At 41.3% G+C, this 22016-nt stretch overlaps 1 long non-coding RNA gene across 15 annotated transcripts in view; it reads right to left on the reverse strand.

The window, feature by feature from the left end:
- The window catches only part of LOC103350974 (uncharacterized), a 183641-nt gene that overhangs the window by 76615 nt on the left and 85010 nt on the right, over positions 1–22016 (reverse strand). For 9 of the 15 annotated variants that reach the window (XR_011381442.2, XR_011381444.2, XR_011381441.2 and 6 more), the window contains one exon: positions 11599–11697. The exons of the other annotated variants lie outside the window; for them this stretch is intronic. This is a non-coding gene — a long non-coding RNA (uncharacterized LOC103350974). The remainder of the gene's footprint in view (positions 1–11598; positions 11698–22016) is intronic. 15 annotated transcript variants of the gene reach the window in all.

Here is a 22016-nt window from a genome sequence, read left to right on the forward strand (position 1 = left end):
CTCATCGCAGGCATTTGGGTGCTTTGTTGCTTTGTTCATCCATGTCTCTCTCTCTCTCTCTCTCTCTCTCTGTCTCTTACCCTTAAATAAGTAAATAAACCATTTAAAACAATGCGGTTTGTGATAGAATTAAATCCCTATTTGTGTATGGAGTCATATGCATGCCTTCCTTTCACAAATATTTATAAATACCCACCAAATGCCAGACACTAGTGGAAAGAAACATGTCCATCGTCTTCAATCCAGTGAAGGAAACGAGAAAAAATTATTGAAGTATATAGAAAACTATATGGATGAGGAACTAGTATGATAGCTACTGACTTCTATTTTGGACAATGTAGGTTTGTTAGTGGAATTTCGCAGGAGAGATGTCAATTAGGAAGTTAAAAATGTGTGTCCGATGGATTCAGTGCTGTGGCATAGCAAGTAAAGCTGCTGCCTGCAGTGCCAGCATCCCATATGGGCACCAGTTCGAGTCCCAGTTGTTCTACTTCTGATCCAGCTCCTTGCTAATGGGCCTGGAAAAGCAGTGGAAGATGGCCCAAGTCCTCAGGCCCCTACACCCACCTGGGAGACCTGGATGAAGCTCCTGGCTGTGGTGTGGCCATTTGGGCAGTGAACCAGAAGACGGAAGATCTATCTCTGTCTCTCTCGCTCTCTGACTCTCCCTCTCCCTCTCTGTAACTCTGACTGTCAAATAAATAATCTTTAAAACAAACAAACAAAAAAGAAATACATGTCTGTGACTCAGAAAAGGAACCTGAGTTGGAGAAGTGGATTGGGTAACCCCATCTAATTACAGGTTTGAATGATTTCTCCATGAAAACAGGTGAAGTGTGAGAAAAGGAACATGGACTTTTATGGTTGAGGAGTAGAGGAGAAGTGGCTAGTGAAAAAGACCGAGAGGCTGACTTTGGACTGATAGAAATGTAGATAAGATAATGTATAAAATTAAAGGCATATTCATATTTCTGTTTTAAATAGTAACGACTTATCTGCAGTAAGATCTCTTTAGTGATTCAGTCATTATGATTCATGGGTAACAGATCACATGCCAAATCAGTCTTAGTATGTCTTATGCTTCCTGGTTAGAATCCAGCCTCGCTCAGTATTTTCACACATACCGATATTTAAGAAAACTAAAGATTATTCTTCACAAAACTCGAAAACAATAATTCATAATTTTTTTCTGATAATTTTTTTCTTAAGGCCATTAGCTTTCAGTCATTTAGTCCTATATATAGTTGGCCATGTGCAATAACAAGATACTTTTTAGCATTAGACTAGTGGACTGGTGAATTTGTGACATAAACTCACAGGTGCTCACACACACACACACACACACACATAAACACCCACACACAATCTTTTCCCTTCAATTAATATTTAATTCAACATACATTTAATCAGCCCTTCTTTAAAAGATTTATTTATTTATTTATTTATTTATTTGAAAGGCACAGTTACAGAGAGACAGAGGCAGAGAGAGATAGAAAGCGGTCTTCCATCTGCTGGTTCACTCCCAAATGGCTGAAACAGACAGAGTTGCACCAATACAAAGCCGGAAACCTGCAGCTTCTGGGTCTCCCATGTGGGTGCAGGAGCCCAAGGACTTGGGCCATCTTCCAGTGCTTTCCCAGGCACATTAGCAGGGAGCTGAATTAGAAGTGGAGCAGCCAGGACTCAAACCAGTGCCCATTTGGGATTATGGGATGCTGACACTGCAGGAGGCGGCTTTACCCATTACGCCACAAAGTGGCTCCTAAGTAGCCCTTTTGTTCATACTGATATAAAAGTTTGTCAGGTTATGGTTTTTGTTTTCAAGAATTTATAGAGCAATAAGTAAGACTTTTATTTATTTATTTATTTTTACCAGAAAGAGTGGCTTTCTCTATTTTAACACACATTTATTTACATCTATAGAAACACACCTATATAAAACCTTGTTTAAAACATACATATGGGAACTGGCACTGTGGTGAAGCAGGTAAAGCTGTCGCTTGTGATGCCAGCATCCACATGGTACTGTTCATGTCCTGGCTGCTCCACTTCTGATGCAGCTCGCTGTTAATGGCCTAGGAAAAAGCAGCGGAAGATGGCCCAAGTGCTTGGGCCCCTTGCACCTACCTAGGAGACCTGGAAGAAGCTCCTGGATCCTGGCTTTGGTCTGGCCCAGCCCTGGCCACTATGGCCATCTGAGGAGTGAACCAATGGACAGAAGTTCTCTCTTTGTCTCTCCCTAACTCAGACTTTCAAATAAATAAATAAATCTTAAAAACAAAAATACAAATAATGTTGTTTTTGCTGTGCTGTTATTTAAGTCAGGGAAACCCTTTTTGTTTCAACATTTGTTCTCAAATTGTTTTCAAATATAATTGTTTGCCTGTGTATATGTGTTATATATATATGTATGTGTATATATATAGAAAATATGATTTCAGGACATCATTCCAATCATTGTTCAAGACATACAGGTGCAGATATCATATATATGAGGTCTTTTTTTTTTTGACAGGCAGAGTTAGACACTGAGAGAGAGAGAGAGAGAGAGAGAGAGAGGTCTTCCTTCCATTGGTTCACCCCCCAGATGGCCACTACGGCTGGCGCACTGCGCTGATCTGAAACCAGGAGCCAGGTGCTTCCTCCTGGTCTCCCATGCAGGTGCAGGGCCCAAACACTTGGGCCATCCTCCATTGCCTTCCCGGGCCACAGCAGAGAGCTGGACTGGAAGAGGAGCAACTGGGACTAGTACCCGGTGCCCCAACAGGGACTAGAACCTGGGGTGCTGGCGCCATAGGTGGAGGATTAGCCAAGTGAGCCGCGGCGCCGGCCTTATATGAGGTCTTAAGATGCTGTCACTAAATCACCTTGATATGTGGGTACTGAAAATAAACCCCATCTTATATCAAGTTCCATTTTGTAACTGACTATAATGAGAGTGCACCCCATTGTAAGTGACTGTAGCCTGTTCTTGCAACCATAGAGTACTACTCAGCAATGAAAAAGAATTATCCATTGATGCATGCATAACAGAGATGAATCTCAAAAATATGCTGAGTGATGGAAACCTGACACAGAGGAGTATATTCTATATAAATCCATTTAGATGAAACTCTAGAAAAGGAAAATCTTATCTATATAGGCAAAAGCAGACCAGTGTTTGCTTGGGGGTGGAGTCTTATTGGGAAGGAGCACAAAGAAATGGTTTGGAAGGTGATAAAAATGGCTTCTATTTTATTGTAGTGATCATACGCGATCAAAATTAGCATAGACAAAACTCATCAAACTGTACACAAAATGGATGCATTTATTCCAAATAAGCTTATATTTCAATAAAACTGGAAAACAAAGGCTCTTAAAATGACATTGAAAATTTTAAAAGAGACTGGCACTATGGCACAACTTGTTAAGCCATCACCTGTAACATCAGCATCCCAAATGGGCACTGATTCAAGTCCCAACTACTCCACTTCCATTCCAGTTCCCTGCTAATGCACCTGAGAAAGAAGCAAAGAATGACCCAGGTCCCTAGGATCCTGCCACCCATGTAGAAGACCCAGAAGAAACACCTGGTTCCTGGTTGCAGCCATTTGGGGAGTGAACCAGCAGATGGAAGATCTCTCGCTCTCTCTCTCTCTCTCTCTCCCCCTGTAACTCTGCCTTTCAAATCAATCAATCTTTTAGAAAATAAAATACTGCTCTACAATAAAAATGAACAAACTTTTGGTACCACAACATGGATTAATCTTAAGTGCATTTGCTAAATGAAAGAAGCCAGATCTAAAAGGCAAATGCCATATGATTCCACTTAAGTGAAATTCTGGAAAAGGCAGAAGTTAGAAGAACAAAGGACAGATCAGTGATTTTCAGGGGGTGGCAGTGAAAGGTTTGACTACAAAGGAAAAGCACAAGGGATTGGTGAGGGAAATTAAGCTGTTGTGGATCTTGAATGTGGCAGTGCCTGCATGATTTCATGCATTTGTCAAAACTGTAGAAATCCAAACCTCAAAGAGTAAATTTTACTATGCACAAACGTTAAAATAAATTTAAAATTTTTATCTCAAATAGTTACTACTTCAAGGGTTATTTTCAAAAGCAAATCCAATGTGTCACTTTATGCTCATGCCATTTATTCTCATTCTCTCTCTCTCTCTCTCTCTCTCTCTTACTTCCATAGAAAGTTTTTTATTTGTTCATAATCTTATTCCAGGGAAGTTTGCTTGACTTTCCCAAGGCATAATAGAAGGAGGCTGTTCACCCTTTTCTCCTAAGGTGCCTCAAATTTCTATGTGCTCATTAAGAGAATTCTCTAGAGACAGATGAATTACAGCACTCTGAGAGCAATAGTCACACCCACTGCTGAAGAGTGAAAAGAGATAGCTCAAGGTTCCCCTCTGTGAAACAATTTAGTGGCTAAATGAGTTACTTAGGAACTCAATCCAAGCAGGTACTTGTAAAGGAGCAGTAACAGTACTGACAAGTACCTCCCCAACTCTGTGAGTGTTTAGACTTGTGCTGAAGTCTTACATCCCTGCTTCTGCACCCACATTAGACTCCAAGTACGTATCTCTTTATACATCCTATTACCTCATGGCTATTACTTGTGAGCAATGAATGCTCGTGTTCACAGAACAGCGTGCTGATGCATTTTTCCTGCCATTGTATGTAACATGTTTTCTAATTCTTTTGCTCTATTCAGCATTTGACCCCAACGATGGGGGATTATGGTATTAACTCTCCACCCAGCACACATTCTTTACAGACTCTCACTAAATACTGTAAGCCTGCTACAGAGAGGAATAAAAGTGAAAGCATACCGTCTGGTCTTAAGCTGAGCACACAGAGGGTCGTGATCCAATTGGAAGGGAAGCAGAATTTTTAAAAAGAAAGAGGTTTGACCAAATTTTAATCCATGTCATTTTCATTTCTCTTACCCTGTGGATTTGGGTGATTTTATTTACACTGTCAGCTTGAGCCTAGGGATTGGAAATCAGGCTTTTATGGAGATTATTAAAAGTACATACAGTACACTAAAGGTTGGGCTAACTGATAGATGCTGCTAAAAATATGAATGTGAATGCCCTGGTATTAGATGCCACTGGCGTACATTTCATCCTCCTTAGAAGGTTATTCTTGGGGGCCAGACCTGCTGCGATGGTAATGAGATGCAGGCTGTCAGGATATTTCTAATAGGTAGCAAATGACCAGGGATGGAGATGAATTAGCATTACTCAGACAAGAAGGTAGCTTTTTATACCATTAATTCCAATGCAAAGTAATTCCACTATCCTTCTTCTAAAAGAGAAAGCATTGTGTGGTGGTGGGGGCCTGGGGAAGGACAGAGCTAAAGCTTCAAGGATTTATCTATGGTTGGAGGGGCTGCAGGGCCATCTGAATCTGGTTTTCATTCGGTCTAAGCCTCTCTGATGTGTCACCAGTAGCATTCAGTTGGTAATGTCATATGTCCTAGATTACAAAGATAAAGCTCTACACCTTACTCACAGTTTTGAAGATCTTGATAGATACAAATGTAATTGTTTACCTGGAACATTCATGCTTTGATGAGGCAGATTTAGGATCTCAAAGACATGGGAGGTACTACTTTACAAAGGAGCTGAGTACCAGGGACTTGTGTCCCTGCAAGGTTATGTATTCTGACAATCTAAGTAGGCTTAAGCAGGTTTCAGAAAGCTGCATACATAACAGCTCCAGGATGGATCACCAAGAGGAAAGGGGCATTTCAAGGACTTATTTCCCATCATGAGGCCGATGGAGTCCTCAAGCCTGCCTCAAGGTCTCCTTAGGTGCTACTGTTAGGTCGAGAGTCACTGAAGCTTGGAAATGTGTTCTGCACGTAAAAATGAGCAGGAAGGTAGAAGGCAGGAAGCAACTGGCGAAATGTTTCTTTCAGATGGAGCTTTTCGAGTCCAAAGACCTGGACAAGGATGTTCAGTGTAAGGACTGAGGTCCACGTCTCTTTGCTGCAGTCTGGAACCTGCATGTGTACAATGGGGCTTGCTATTCTGCCATACACACAGCTCGTGAAGAAGGAAGCGCAGGAGAAGGTTGGCCTTCGGTGCTGTCACTGTTTGAACCGTTAGTTTTGAACCATTTTTCCTATCTCCCTATTTTCCTATCTCCTATAACCTGACTGATTCCTCATCTTCTTAGCTTCTGATCTGGTGATTTATTTTCCCTTTTAAAGCCTTAATCACTCAACCCTAAACCAGCCACTATCTGGCTAAGATATTTATTTTTCTCTTAAACTCTGATTATAACTCCTGCTCTGGCTCTACTGCCTTTGGGAACACTGAGAGACACCTCATCTGGTCCAGTCTGCCCCCCGGGGACCTCTCTATATCCGCATGCCCCATCTTTTCAGACTGGCTCTCTTCACAGCCAACAGGTAAATTCTGTTTGCAAACAGCAGTCACCTTCCACCAGAAACACGAAAAATGCACCCTTGAATATCACGACACAAACTGCTATGACTCTGGTCCATGCTTCCACAACCTTTCTTTGTTAACTATCTTTTTTTTTAAGATTAATTAATTTATTTGAAAGGCAGAGTTACAGAGAGGCAGAGGCAGAGAGAGAGAGAGAAAGAGAGGTCTTCCATCTGCTGGTTCACTACTCAAATGGCTGCAATGGCTGGAGCTGGGCTGATCTGAAGCCAGAAGCCAGGAGCTTCAGTTCCAGGTCTCCACATGGGTCAGAGTCTGCTCTGACTAGAGCAAGAACTAGGGCCATCTTCTACTGCCTTCCAAGGCCATAGCAGAGAGCTGGATCAAAGTGGAGCAGCTGGGACTTGAACCAGTGCCTGTATGGGATGCCAGCACTGAAGGCGGCAGCCTTACCCACTATGCCACAGCGCCTGTTAACTGTCTTTTAAAAATATAAACATAAAGAGCCAGCACTGTGGCACAGTAGGTTAAAGCCTTGGCCTGCAGCACCAGCGTCCCAGATGGGTGCCAGTTTGAGTCCCAGCTGCTCCACTTCCAATTCAGCTCCCTGGTAATACACCTGAGAAAGCAGCAGAAGATGGTCCAAGTGCTTGGGCCTCTGCATCCACATGGTAGACCCAGAAAAGCTCCTAGCTCCTGGTTTTGGCCTGGCCCAGCCCCGGTCGTTGCAGCCATTTGGGCAGTGAACCAGCAGATGGAAGACCTCTCTCTGTGTGTCTCTACCTCTCTCTGTAACTCTGCCTTTCAAATAAGTAAAATAAATCTTTAATATATATATATATGTATATATATACATATATATATGTGTGTGTGTGTGTGTGTGTATATATATATATATATATAAACAAACTAGGTTTGCTGTGTTTAGGTTTTTCAAACCAGGCTTCACACATTTTACTTCCTGCATTTGCACAATAAGGTTATGAATAAGACAGTATAAATGTGAACTCATCCAAAGGAAATAAACACAACTCTAGTGACTTGGTCCATGCCACATAAGTGAATTATAAAGTTGTAAAGTTTAAGTCACCGGGTCAGAGCTTTTTTTTTTTTTTAAAGATTTTATTTGTTTACTTGAAAGTCAGACTTACAGAGAGGTAGAGGCAGGGAGGGGGGGTCTTCCATCCACTGGTTCATTCCTTAGATGGCCTCAATCTGAAGCCAGGAGCCAGGAGCTTCCTCCAGGTCTCCCTCACGGGTGCAGGGGCCCAAGCACTTGGGCCATCTTCTACTGCTTTTCAAGGCCATAGCAGAGAGCTGGAGCAGAAGTGGAGCAGGTGGGACTTGAACCAGCACCCATATGGAATGCCGGCACTGCAGGCCAGGGCTTTAACCCGCTGCACCACAACACCAGCCCCCTAGTCAGAGCTTAATCTGTAAGTTGTTCCCCTAAGCTGACCTCTGCTGGAGGATGAGGATCAAGTAGCCACTCTGTATAGAAAGAAATAAATAATTTTGGTAGGATGGTGAAGTTGCTGATAAGGGTAAAAATATGTTTTTCCAGCCTGGTACTGGTACAAAAACAAATCGATAGACCAATGAAACAGAATAGAAACACCAGAAATCAATCCAAGCATCTACAACCAACTTACATTCGACCAAGAAGCTAAAACCAATCCCTGTAACAAGGATAGTCTCTTTAACAAATGGTACTGGGAAAACTGGATTTCCACATGCAAAAGTATGAAGCAGAACCCCTACCTTACACCTTACACAAAAATCCATTCAAAATGGATTAAAGACCTAAATCTATAACCTGATACCATCAAATTTTAGAGAGCATTGGGGAAACCCCACAAGACATTGGCATAGGCAAAGAGTTCCTGGAAAAGACCCCAGAAGCACAGACAATAAAAGCCAAAATTGACAAATGGTATTACATCAAGTTGAGAAACTTCTGTACTGCAAAAGAAACACTCAGGAAATTGAAGAGGCAACTGACAGAATGGGAGAAATTATTTGCAGACTATGTACCTGATAAATGATTAATAACTAGAATATATAAAGAGATCAAGAAACTCCACAACAACAAAACAAATAACCAAGTTAAGAGATGGGCCAAGGACTTAAACAGACATTTTTCAAAAGAGGAAATCTAAATGGCCAATAGATATCTGAAAAAAATGCTCAGGATCACTAGCTGTCAGGGAAATGCAAATCAAAACCACATGAGGTTCCACCTCAACCCAGTTAGAATGGCTTTCATACAGAAATCAACAAACAACAAATGCTGGCGAGGATGTGGGGGGAAAAGGTACCCTAATCCACTGTTGATGGGAATGTAACTGGTAAAACCACTATGGAAGACAGTTTGGAGATACCTTAGAAATCTGAACATAGTCCTACCATACAACCCAGCCATCCTGCTCCTGGGAATTTACCCAAGGAAAATGAAATCAGCAAACAAAAGAGTTAGCTGCACCCCAATGTTTATTGTAGTTCAATTCACAATGACTACGACATGGAATCAACCTAAATGCTCATCAACTGAAAGCTGAATAAAGAAATAATGGGATATGTACTCTATAAATACTACACAATATGGTAAAAAAAAAATATGAAGTCCTATCATTTGCAACAAAATGAATGAATCTGGAAAACATGATACTTAGTGAAATAAGCCAGTCCAAATGGGACAAATACCATATGTTGTCCCTGATCAGTGAGAACTAACAGAGCACCTAAAACGAAATCTGTAGAAGTGAAATTGACACTTTGAGAAGCAATGACTTGAACAACCCTTGTCTTGACTATCAAGGAACAGTTTTTTTTTCCTTCTTAATACCATTGGTTGAACTCTTTACTTAATGTAGAACTAATCATATGTGTATAAAGTCAATTGAAAGTAGATCCCTGTTAAAAAAAAATAAGAATGGGACTAAGGGAGGAGCTGTATGGTTCTGCATATATTCCTATGGACTTACTTCTAAGGGCACAGCTAAAAACTTGCCATGGACTCCAAATCCCAATAAGCTGTGAGGTAATAATGCCACCTTAAGTGCTAAAGTGATCATATTAAGCATTAAACTGATCATATAGATAGGATTAAGTGTTAAAGGGGTCATATACATAAGATCAATTGTTCAGTAATAACAATAGATAGAATTAAAAAGGAGAGAATGTTTCAACATGGGAAGCAGTCCACACAGCAGACTCATAAAATGACAATCTCTTGAAATAGCACTCTGATCTCAGAATAAGCCCTTAAGGCATTCTGGGCTTGCTGGGAAGCCCATGAGAGCATTTCTCAGCCATGGAAAACCAAGACACTGTGGCAAAAAAAAAAAAAAATGTCCTACATGAAGGATCTCTGTGAGTGAAACCCCAGTGGAAAGAAGGGTCCATCAAAGAAGGATGTACTTTCCTCTGAAGGGAGGAGAGAATTTCCACTTTACTTATGGTCCTGTCTAAATAATGTCAGAGTTTGTGGACTCAAAAGGCTTCCATAGCCTTGACAGCTTGTGTCAAGAGCCTCAGGTGATCACTGACATCATACATAAGAGTGTCAACTGTTAAATTAACAACAGGAGTCACTGTGCACTTACTCCCCATGCAGGACCTCTGTCCTTAATGAGTTCTACTATGAAAATTAACTGTAAAACTTGCTTTCAGTTTTTTTATATTTTGTGTATGTGTGTGTGTGTGTGTGTGTAAATTGTTGAAATCTTTACTTAGTATAAAGTTGGACTTCTGTGTATAAGTTAATTGAAAATCAATCTTAATGGAAAATGGAACTGGGGATGGGAGAGGGAGGAGGAGGTGGGGTGGGAGTGGGGTAGGAGGGTGGGTATGGAGGGAAGAATCACTATATACCTAAAGTTGTACTTATGAAATTTGTACTTATTAAATAAAAAATTTCTTTGGAAAAAATTACATCTTTCATCACTACCTGAAGAAATCAATGTCACATATTTTCTCTACTGAGAAAGTTTTTTACCTGCCCTATTTACCTAGAAAATCCCCCTTTATCCTTTTAAAAGCTGGTACATGAGGGCCGGTACTGTGGCTCAGCAGGTTAAAGTCTGGCCTGCAAGGTCAGCATTCCATATGGGCACTGGTTCGAGTCCCAGCTGCTCCACTTCTGATCCAACTCTCTGCTATGGCCTAGGAAAGCTGTAGAAGATGGCCCAAGTGCTTGGTCCCCTGCACCTGAGTGGGAGACCTGGAAAAAGCTCCTGGATCCTGGCTTCAAATCAGCTCAGCTCTGGTTGTTGTGGTCATTTGGGGAGTAAAGAAGTGGATGGAAGACCTCTCTCTCTTTCTGGCTCTACCTTTCTCTGTAACTCTGTTTTTCAAATAAATAAAATAAATCTTTAAAAAAGCAGTACATGGGAGTATGTGAACTCCTCTACAAGGTCTTTACCTCTGCCTGTCTCTTCCCAGATCCGGAGTCAGCTGAGTCATATGATGGTTTCACTTGGGATGCAAGTCTTAATTTTTTTTTAAAAAAAGTTTATTTATTTGAGAGGTTGAGTTAGAGACACAGAGGGAGGGACAGAGAGAAAGGTCTTCCAACCACTGGTTCACTCCCCAAATGATCACAACAGCCAGAGCTGGGCCAATCTGAAGCCAGGAGGCAGGAGCTTCTTCCAGGTCTCCCACATGGATGCAGGGGCCCAAGCACTTGGGCCATCTTCTGCTGCTTTCCCAGGTTCATTAGCAGAGAGCTGGATCTGAAGAGGAGCAACCAGGACTCAAACCAGCACCCACTTGGGATTCCAGTGCTGCAGGAAGAAGCTTAGCCAAGTATGCCAAAGCATCAGCCCTGATTTTCCTACTTCTTAATATATTCCTCTTCCCAGATTAAGGACAAGTCCAGGAACAGTGCCTTGTTCTTTTTTGCATTCCAATATCTGTCACATTCTAAACACTCAAAATGTATTATTGAATCAAATCCTATGAAGATGACAGTGATGATATGATGGGGTCAGGAAATTATTTCACTCCTTCTAAGAGAAATAGCTTCCCCAGCTTTAAGATATTGGCATCCACACATAGTTTTTTCCTAATGCACATTTTCCAAGAACTTTTTGAAGCATTCTCATGCTACTCTAGGTGATCAGTGTGTGCTGGTATAAATTATTACCTCCAAATAAAAGTTCTAGAACCCAATACAAGGTTACCGTTAACTCACAGTCATATTGTGTGGGTTAGACAGCTCCTCTGGGTATTCCTTCTTCAAGGTACTGCCTTGAAATTTGGGCTTCTCTATCTTGGCGTCGTTTGCCTCCAGCTGTTAAGATGGGAGAAAATGTAGAGAAGACATAGCAGGCTTGGTTTGGAACTGACAGTCATCATTTCTGCTCATTTAATAGCAAGAGTTTGAGTCCATCTGCAGGGTAGTTTGGGAAGGGTTCTCTTCCTCTCTGCATGGGAAGTCACTTGAGAATGATGACCACGAAGAGTTTCTTGCTGGAGTATACCCACCTGGGCACAGCGTATCCCTTTCACTCTTCCTTTCACACAGCACACCCACCTCACAGCCCAAGGTTTCCACCAGTCACCACCTCCAGGTCAGTGCCAGGAGAGCCAGTGATGTGATAGACACATTTTTTAAAAATGCCATGATCTGTACCCGACGTTATCACCATCATAAGCCAAAGGACAGGAAAAATACGTTAAGTAATCCCATTTGAAAAAGGAAATTATAGACAACACATGGCATCATGGTGCCGAGCAATGCTAAAACACTTCTGGGCCAGCCTGGTGAAGCCCATACCCCCAGAGAATGGTTGAAGTGTATGCATTTGACTCTGAGAAAGAGTCAAACTTCTCCTTGGCCATGTGAGAAGGAAGGCTGGAGAAATCCACTTTCCTTCAGAGCAGTGTAGTCCTAGATACATGACTTCCACTTAGTCTGAAATGGGTGGGGAGCTCAAAACCTGTTGTAAGCTTTGATGAGCAAGGACTTTTTAGGTCTAAGCCCCTGGTTTCTTGGTCAATGCAAGTCTTTAAACTTAGAAGGCATACAATCTATCTGCTTCTAGTCAGGTCCCCATGCCAGTAACTATATCCAGAGTTATTTTCTAGACATTGCTATCAAATTTACTTTTTGCTCTTTGTCTCTTTACCTCCATGCACTTCATGCCATACTCTTGGATTTTGCCTCAACTCACTTTGCTCAAATGAGAATTTTGCTGGATTTCTGTCTCTTAAAATTTTTTCGTACCATATTTTATTTTTCAAAACTAAAATAATTTTTTAACAACCCCATAAGGCCAAATTCCTGGGCTCTCTATATTCCCTTCTGTTTCTGCTTATAAACTTAAGAATTATTTCCTAATTTATCTTTTTCTATAATATATATCCAATATTAGCCAATAATATTACATATAGACAACCTTACAATTAAAAATAGGCCATAGTTACATCATATGATTTATCTGCAAAACATTTATTTCCATTTTTCTATTCACTAGTATTAGTTTCTCTTCTACCTGTTGCTGAACTACTAAACCATACATATTTAGCACAGCATAACAAGCAAGGAATAGGTTTGGTTGTGTCTATATATCACTTATGGCACCAATTAAACACTGGTTGCTACAGCAACATCCTCAGTGATTTCACATGGGTTTATTTCTCCTCCACATCAGTGTCTAATACCAGTTTGGAAGCTCTCCTTAGAAGTTTTCTCCAAACTGGTTATTCAGGAACCCAGTCTCCTTCCATCTTCTGAGGCTGGAATCTTAAACCTAAGGCCTCTGATCTCCCTGTTGCAAAAGAAGCAAAAGGTGGAATACTGTTTGAGATATTTTAAGGGGAATTTATAGAAGTGACTTACATCCCCCTGTCATAATTTTTTGGGATCAGAACTCTGTCACATGGCCCTAACCAAACTGCAAAATGAGTAAATGAAGTCTTTCTATGTACTCAGCAATGAGAAATGTGGCAAGCTGATAGTTGTATATGATAAATTAGAATGTATCACTCATTTACTTGACTCCTAGTTGATGATAGAGAAGAGTTTATTTCTCAATCACCAACTAGATGTCTGGACAACCATTTTCATATTAAAAGCACAGGTTCAATGTATGAGAGGTTTCAAGAGACCCACTGTGAATCATCCAACATGTCACCAGATGTTGTTTTAGAAACAACCTTCTGTGACAAACTGATAGTGAATCATGGGCATGCAGCTCCCCACAATGGAGATGGCTTAGCCTAAGTGAGCTGATTACCCATGTGCCCAGTTCACAGCCACCAGTCATGCATTTCCCTCCCATTTGGAAGGCACACCTAAACCCAAGAAGACAGAAGACCCGATCCACCACCAAGTAGGTAATCAGTGTAGTACTGCAGAAGGAGCACATGTTTTGAATGGAACCATCCTGAAGTCTTCCATCAGTTGTATATCCTTGAGCAATCAATTTCAACTTTTCTGAAATTCAGTTCTTTCATCTCCCTACACGAAAAGGGTGATAACATATCTACCTTGTGTAATATTTTGAGTATCTGAGACATATATAAATTATGAATGACATTCACACAGTATAAATTGATACAGGCATTCTCAATCATCAGTGTCCATCTACACTGTCACTTTAATATCATCCCTGAGTATATTCAATAAGTAGACAACTCTTTGATAGCCTGCAATATGCCAATCATTTTTCTAGGTATTATAAGAGATACCAAGAAATGCAAGACATAGACCCTGCCCTCAATCTAGTTTTGAGGTTAGCAATGGGAGATTCATTGTGTTAGGAGTTCTGAGAAAGCATTGGCTGGATGGGTCAAAGAAGACCCTTGAAGAAGGTGAATTTAAAGATTCTATGCGCAAATAATTAGAAGGAGAGAGATATCTCTGCATCCGCTTGAAGGAAGTGGGGAATACTGAGACCAGCAAGACTGGAGAGAAAGGCAATTGAAAATGCATAAAATTTACTACTAGTGGTGTAGATTCTTCTGAATAGAATGATGCTTCATTTATGGATAAAAAGGGGCAACATTCTAGTCCCTGAAGGGCCATTGTGTGTCTCCAGATAGCACCAATATGGACACGGACATACTTACAACAGATTCAATGAATCACAAAAGTTGTTCACAAACAGGAAAATAAAGAATGTATCTTTGAATCGAAAATGAATCTTGATGTGAATGGAAGGGGAGAGGGAGTGGGAAAGGGGAGGGTTGCGGGTGGGAGGGACGTTATGGGGGGAAGCCATTGTAATCCATAAGCTGTACTTTGGAAATTATATTCATTAAATAAAAGTTAAAAATAAATAAATAAAAATAAAAAAAGAATGTATCTTTGTATGATTCAGCCTTCCTATTTGCCTTCTCAAATCTTCTTTTTCTACTTCTTTACACTTGACACTTGAAGTGCCAAGGACAGTGACTTGACACATAGAACACCCAATGAATGTTTGTTAAATGGACTCAATCAAGTTCTGCTTGGCAGAATAGGATTCTTGCAGTCTTCAAATCAAATGGGGGGAGGGGGGAGTGGATAGAAGTTCACCTCCTAAGACCAAAATAAGATTGCTGATCAACTGTTATAATGAGTTTACATGAATCCATCAGGAGGACATTAGTAGTGTCAAACAATTAAATATAATGACAAGAAAATGCAGAAATTCTAAGAGTACTACTCTCTAGAAAGTTTCAATGTAGGTATTGTCTAAGTACCATTTTTACAGGCTCAGTACAACCTGGTGATATGGTTTTAGCTTTGATGGGCATGTCAGTGAAGTGCCTTTCTTCCCTTTGGCCATCCCTAAGTTCCACTTAAGCAGCAGCAGATGACCAGGGAAGGATAATCTCCAAGCCATGCCTAACAGGTCCTTAATAAAATGGTATTCTTGAAATACAAGCTTTAAGAAAAAAAGACCTTTAAATTTCAAAACTCCCTTGCTGTAAGCAAAGCACTACTTTAAATGACAATTTGGTATTTTACAAGTATAGAGTTAGAAGAAGATGGAATGGCATTCTCACCTGTCTAGGGAAAAGCTAAGAGTTTTCTGGGGCTGGGCAGAGCAACAAATGGGAAAAGTAAGTAAAGAGAAACTAGCCAGTTACATGCATATCTTTCCTTGTCCCCCCACACTAGGAATCCTCCAGAGCACCAACATTTGTCATTTCTTTCCTATGAATATACCAGGAGAATTTCAATATCCCCCTCCTCTGGAATCCCACATTTGCACTGCAAGCTCTCCAACATGGCAACATGGTCAAATGGGTACTTCTTCTGGTGGAGGCCATTGTTTGGGTGCTCTGGAGTAGAGTTTTGGCTTCCCAAAGCCTGTACTTGGTACATATGGTACCTATAAGTTTGGTACCAAGAGGCCAGAGGACAGACAGGGCCCTGGAGTTAGAATAAGATGGATAACAGAGTGTACAGACTCCTCCACCAAAGGCCAATGACCAGGGCCACAGGCAGCATTAAGTCAAGAAGAGAATCACTCCTCCATGACCACCAACCCAGAAGACCCATGGAATGGATCAAACCATCCTGCAGCAAAGACCAGCAAGGACTCAGAGTTAAGAAGCAAGCCTAAGGTCCCCTCCCTGGAAGGAACATATGTGTCCTCCCAAGACCAGAGGCCATCCTAGCTGAGAGGTGGGAGGAGAGAAGAGAATTGTAGAAACACTGGGCAGCTACCCACCAGAAGCTGATGTGGCAAGTTTAAGTCTTGTTCAGCTTCCCTCCACTTCCGCATAAGAGAAGGACAGAGCAAAATGAGAAATTACATAGAAAATGTGAAATGTTCTACATTTCTTACTCGGCAGAGTGTAGTGCGTGTAATTTTTATCCCCAGACTGTGTTAAGGATATGAAGTCACTGGTTTAAATGCCCAGAGCCCTAACTTTGCCCTAAATGATAGGATGCAGCTTTGACAGAAACACACATAATGCCATCTAAAATGCATAATTATGTAAGACTTTTCATCTATTAAATTATTTAAAATTTTTTCACAGCATAGGTCCAATGGGGGAGAGGGATTAGTCACTAACATTACATTTCTCTTTAAGAAATGTGAGGTTTTTTTTGCCATCAATGCGGAGAATTTAGAGAACACACACAGTTGGATTATGAATCTATATTTGGCATTTAGAACAATAACAAACCAGGAAATTCGTGGAAAGAAATCACTTGTTATGCCTCAGGAACTTTACATATACTATCTTACATTTTCTCCAAATCACCAGAGAAGTCAGGCACTAATCCCATTCTATAGGTGAAGAAACTGAACCTCTGATGAATTCATCAAAGTCAGTTTGTCCAAGATCACCAAACCAGAAGGTGCTGGGACTAGAACTGCAATACAGCTGCCTGTCCTTGGTGAGACCTCTCTGTACTTTTTCCTAGATCGTGTCATACAGAAGCCTGTGTAATGACCCCAAAGTCTATGAACACCATGGTTGATGCCACCTGTTTCCTGGGAATGGACACAAAGCTGTTTCTTCAAAACCATTGACCTCTGACTTCATTTGACTTATTCTGTCTCACCCAGGTTCCCAATTTTTGTTTATTTGTTTGTTTTTGAAAGGCAGTGAGACTGAAACAGAGAGTACTCCCATTCACTGTTTCACTCCCCGCAAATGCCTGCAATAGCTGGAACCGGGCTGGACAGAAAATGTGAGGTGGGAACTCAGTCCAGGTCTCCCAATGGATGCCAGGATCTCAATTACATGAGCCATCATCCGCTGCCTCCCAGGGTGTGCATTTATAGGAAGCTCAAAATAAAAGCATAGGCAAGACTCAAACCCAGGTTCTCCTACATGGGATGTGGGCATCTTAGTTGGCATCTTGACTACTAAACCAAATGCCCACTCTAGGTTCTTAGTTTTGATGCTTGATGGAAAGATTTCTTTTTCTCTCAGGCTGCCACATATGTACTGTCTAATAAGACATTCATTCAATGAAGAAAAATCCAAGTGATTTTCTGGTTGCTCAGCTTCGCAGGCCCCTGATATAAAGGGCCATTGTCTTGACAAATCAGGAGCTAGGAGCCCACTAGCAGGGCTGCTTGGCCTGGCAGAGGTGCCTTGAGTACCCACCTGCTCCTTCAGACCCTGGACATTTCCCAAGAGCATACATGAGCCAGAAGATAAGGTGTCATGATCACTTGGAACTGCAGGAGCGCCTGGGGCGAGGTTGCAGGTCTTTGGAAAGCACATAAAAATGTTTTCTATCTTTCAGGCATCATATCCTGTAGAGTATAAAGTATGTGGTAGGACAATAATGGTGGGCTTTCTGAAGTCACAGAAAAGACTAAAAATGGCCCATTTCTTAGGACATAAGGAAAAATAGGCAATGAGCCAGTGGAAACCAAGAAGTAAGCCAGAAAGAAATGGAAGCATTTCTGCTTTTCCTTACTAGTTCTTTTCTGCATTAACAGCCAACACTACTAGCATTTTGTCAGCCAAGGTGCTTTGTAAACAAGCACTTCCAAAATCTCAGACCAATGAAAATGGAGATTCATAAAAATGCTCTGAGAACTGCGACCCTGAAATGCCTTGTGAATCATTAATACAAATTAAATAGTGTCTGCCTTTAAAAAAAAAAAAAACACTGAGTAGTGATACTTTATGAAACTAGTAATTTGTATCTAGAACACTTAGAACATTTATTTAACTAGAATATTTGACTTGCGTGCAAATTTTGCTACTGAGTGGGCTGGGAATTGGCCGATTAGCAGCATCATGAAATCCATGGAATTCAGAATTAGGAGAGAATTATCTCCCAAATCTAACAATTTAGTAACTGCGTGACCTTGTCCATGTCCTTTAAATTCTCTGTGCCCTATTTTTCTCATTTATAAATGAGGACAATGGTATCTACCAGCCCTTGTTGTTAAACTAACATGGGATAGGCATGAACACATGCCTAGCCCATCCTCATGCGAAGGAAGCTCTCAACAAACAAAGAGGCAATTACTGCTGTGATTATCATCCTTTTTAATGCCGTTACTGTTAGTCCTGTGAGCTTCTGGAAGCTTCTAACCCTTCCCTTCTTGTTCTACCAGCCTCTGCCCACCCCTGCCTCCTGACCCTACCTATCCTGGGGAACACTGAACACTTTCCCAAGTCTTAGTATGAGCCCCGCCTGTTCACACACAAAACAGAGTTGTTTGGGGATGTCAAGGAACCCCAGGATAACCACCTACCCCCACCCCGCCAGACACACACCTCCCTCTGCCCTCGCCTTGCTTTTTCCCATCATTTCCTCTTTTCTCTGGGCCAGACCTGGATAAACTTGTGGCTTCCTTCCTTCATGCTCTCTGGAGAGCTGAGTACTGCACACTTGAAAGCCTAAGATCTTGTCATTTCCACCTTGAACTGGTGGCTGACCCCACCAGACAGCCTGGGAAATGAATTAGTGTCCTTAAGCAGAGGCAGAATCTGAGCGGTGACCCAGCTCTCCTGAGCAACTACGGAAACTGTCAAGTGGTAGTTAAAGTTCCCTTTTTCCCAACCCCTTTAATTACATTGAAAACTCTGTCATATTGTTTTTGAAAAAGTTAATGAAATAGTAGGTAAAGGTGAACCAAGGAACATAATTTACTTGGATTTCCTTGCAAGCTTTTGATAAGGTCCCTCATAAAAGGCTATTAAGGAAAATAGATGACCAGAGGGCTATGGGAGAAAGTCTTTTTGGTGTATTAAAAACTGGTTAAGCTATTTTAGAAGGAAGAATCACTGGGGATGACTATTTCTTGGAGCCAAGAGAGGTTAATCACAAGCTGTCACCAGTGTTAGTATTTGGAATTGTGGCCATTCGGTGATTTATAAAGGAAAAGAAATCCAAGTTGTTCAAAGACCCAAAATTGTCATCTTACCAACCTTGCAGAGTTTGGGGTAGGAGTGAAAGTTCCTAGTCCATCAAGAGAGACTAGATTCCACACAGGGAGAGCTGGGCTTCTGGAAAAGAGGAACGTTCCAAAGGCAAGAGCCAAGTTCTGAAAAGCCAAGTTCAGAGTAAAACCAAAAGAGCTCTCCCTTGTATGGCCCCAGGCAGCCAGACCTGAGGCTGGAGGGAGGACGGGATGATCTTGCAAGTGTCCTTCCCACCGTCCCAGCAGATGGTGGTTTAAGGCCATGAAAAATTAGAAATGAGTGGCATGAGTGGAAAACATTTAAGCAACACGAAGACACCATTGTGCATGCTTTTCATTCCAAAATTGTAAAAGAATAAATCTATTGGCAAAGGAGAGCCCAGGGGATGTAATGGGGACTTGGGAATTAAATGCACTTCCTGATGCAGCAGAAAGCAAACAAGAGCTATGAGGGCCTGTTTAGTGCTTACTTACTGTACGGGCAATGTGGCAAGCTTCTCTTTTACAAAAGAGGACAGATTTTCTCTGGAAGTGCTTAGTCTGACATCACACCTATTCTCATTGCTATCTGCACTCCCCTCCCGATATTTTCACTACAAATGAGACATAGAGATTTATACAAATATCTAGATGCTGATGGGAAAAATGTCTGGTTCTCTCCATCCCAGCCCCATACCCCTTATGTATATTGATGATGATTTTTTGAGCCTGACCTGTGTTTTACAAGATCAAAAAGTCCTAAATATGAAAGCCACATAGCAGTCAACGGCAAGCTTAGTTCTAACCTAGAGTTTCCAACACTCCTTTTCTTCTACCTATTCAAGTACTAGGTACCCTAGGTCATGCACAGGGGAGTGTTTATTAGGGAAACTTTTGAGAGACAGGGAATTTTGAGATAAGATGTTAGATGTAGAAATACACTTCCCAAAGAGCTAGCAACAGTCTCACACATATAGAGTCGGCTTACTTAAACTGCAAAGGCAATTCAATAGAGAAGCTGTTTTTTCAACAAATGGTAGTGGAACAACTGAATGCCTACAAGTGAAGAAAGAGGGAAGGAAGGAAGGAATGAAGAAAGAAAGAAAACAACACATACTACATGCAAAAATTAACTCAAAACAGATCATAGACCTAACAGAAAAGCAGATTGTAAAATTAAAACATTTCTAAAAGAAAATTTAGGAGAAAATCCTTGCAACATTGAGTTAGGCAAAAGGTTTTAATAGATGCTGTACAATAGAAGATTTGCAGATAGTTAACAACCACATGAAAAGATGCTCAACATAATTAGGCATAAAAATACAAAACACGAGATAGCACCACATGCATATTTCAATGGATAAATATTTTTAAAAATCTGAATATACCAAGAACAAGCATATATGGAGTAATTGTGACTCTCTTACATTGCAGGTAGGAATATCAAATGGTATGTTCTAGCAATTTCTTATAAAGTTAAAAACACAATTACCTTATGACTAGGCAATCCCATATCTAGATATTTCCACAGAGGAAAACTTACACTTAACATAAAAATGTCCACACAAATTCTTATCACAGCTTTTATCAAAAAAAATCCCCAAATAAAAAGCAACTAAACTTCTGCAACAAATGGAATATCGCTCAGCAATGAAAAAGAGCAGACGACTGAACATGCAAGGGCGAGGCAGACTCTCAATGCATTCAGCTAAGTGGAAGAGAACAGTTCCGAAAGGCTGGCACGGTGAGGTTGCATCTGTAAAGCACTCTGGAAAAGACCTGGTGTGCAGCTCAGTCAGAGCCAGGCCTGAGGATAGAGGAAGGTGCTGTTAGGACGGGATGGCCCAGGAAGTGCAGGAGGTGCACAGAGTGGTACGAAAACTGCTCTGTGTGATGACTGTGGTGGTGGATGCACAACACTTGGAATTTATCAAGATTCTTAGATCTGAACACCCCACACAGGGAATTTTACTATATTGAAACTGTCTTAATTAAGCCAGTAGAATGAAAAATCAAAACAAATCACCACAAAACAAAAACAAAGTCCGTTATAAAGAAAAGCTGCAGTAAACGCTTGCACATAGGTTTGTCATGGGAACAAGCTTTTGCATAAGTTGTCACAACAATACATTTGATTTGTATTTTGTGTTGGCAAAAACTGACCAGGCTCAGGGTTCAGTCTAGAGTCATGGTCTGTTGTGTCACTAACTGCTTGCGATGGCATCAGACCCCTGACCACCTCGTTAACCCAGACACTCAGAGGAGCCAGCCGGCCCTTCTGGTCTACCTGGACTACTGTGTGCCTCCCACTGCATAAAAGATTCTTTGACCTTCTCAAAAGATCGCCCTTCGCCTTTCACTGCGCATCTAATGATGTTCCCCGGGGTGAAGCTAATGACAGGGATGCATCTGCGCCACTTGCTGAAGTTCCAGGACAAGACGCCCATGTGTCCCAGATGCGGCACCCAGGCCTGAGCCGCAGCGGGGAGCAGCCAGCCGCCAGGAGACTCCGTTCTCCGTTGCAAGGCGGACTTCTCAGATCATCAGCCCAAAAATGTTGGGGAATTACGTGGTGAAATATTTTTTTCTTGTTGTTACTTTCTACCTTGTTAGGGAAGAGTTTATCTGGAGTAAACTAATTATTATTGAAGGGAAGAAACACATTCCACTAAAAGCTCCCATACTCACTTCAGCCAGAGACCATCCGAAGACCATAGTGTGAAAAAGTTGTACCCTGAGACTTCTTGATTCTGTTTGTTTGTTTACCAATCCCCTGGGACAGGCCCAAGTT

The sequence above is a fragment of the Oryctolagus cuniculus genome, chromosome 13 (genome assembly GCF_051225735.1).
Source record: "Oryctolagus cuniculus isolate XC-2025 breed Fujian yellow rabbit chromosome 13, ASM5122573v1, whole genome shotgun sequence".
Taxonomy (NCBI): domain Eukaryota; kingdom Metazoa; phylum Chordata; class Mammalia; order Lagomorpha; family Leporidae; genus Oryctolagus; species Oryctolagus cuniculus.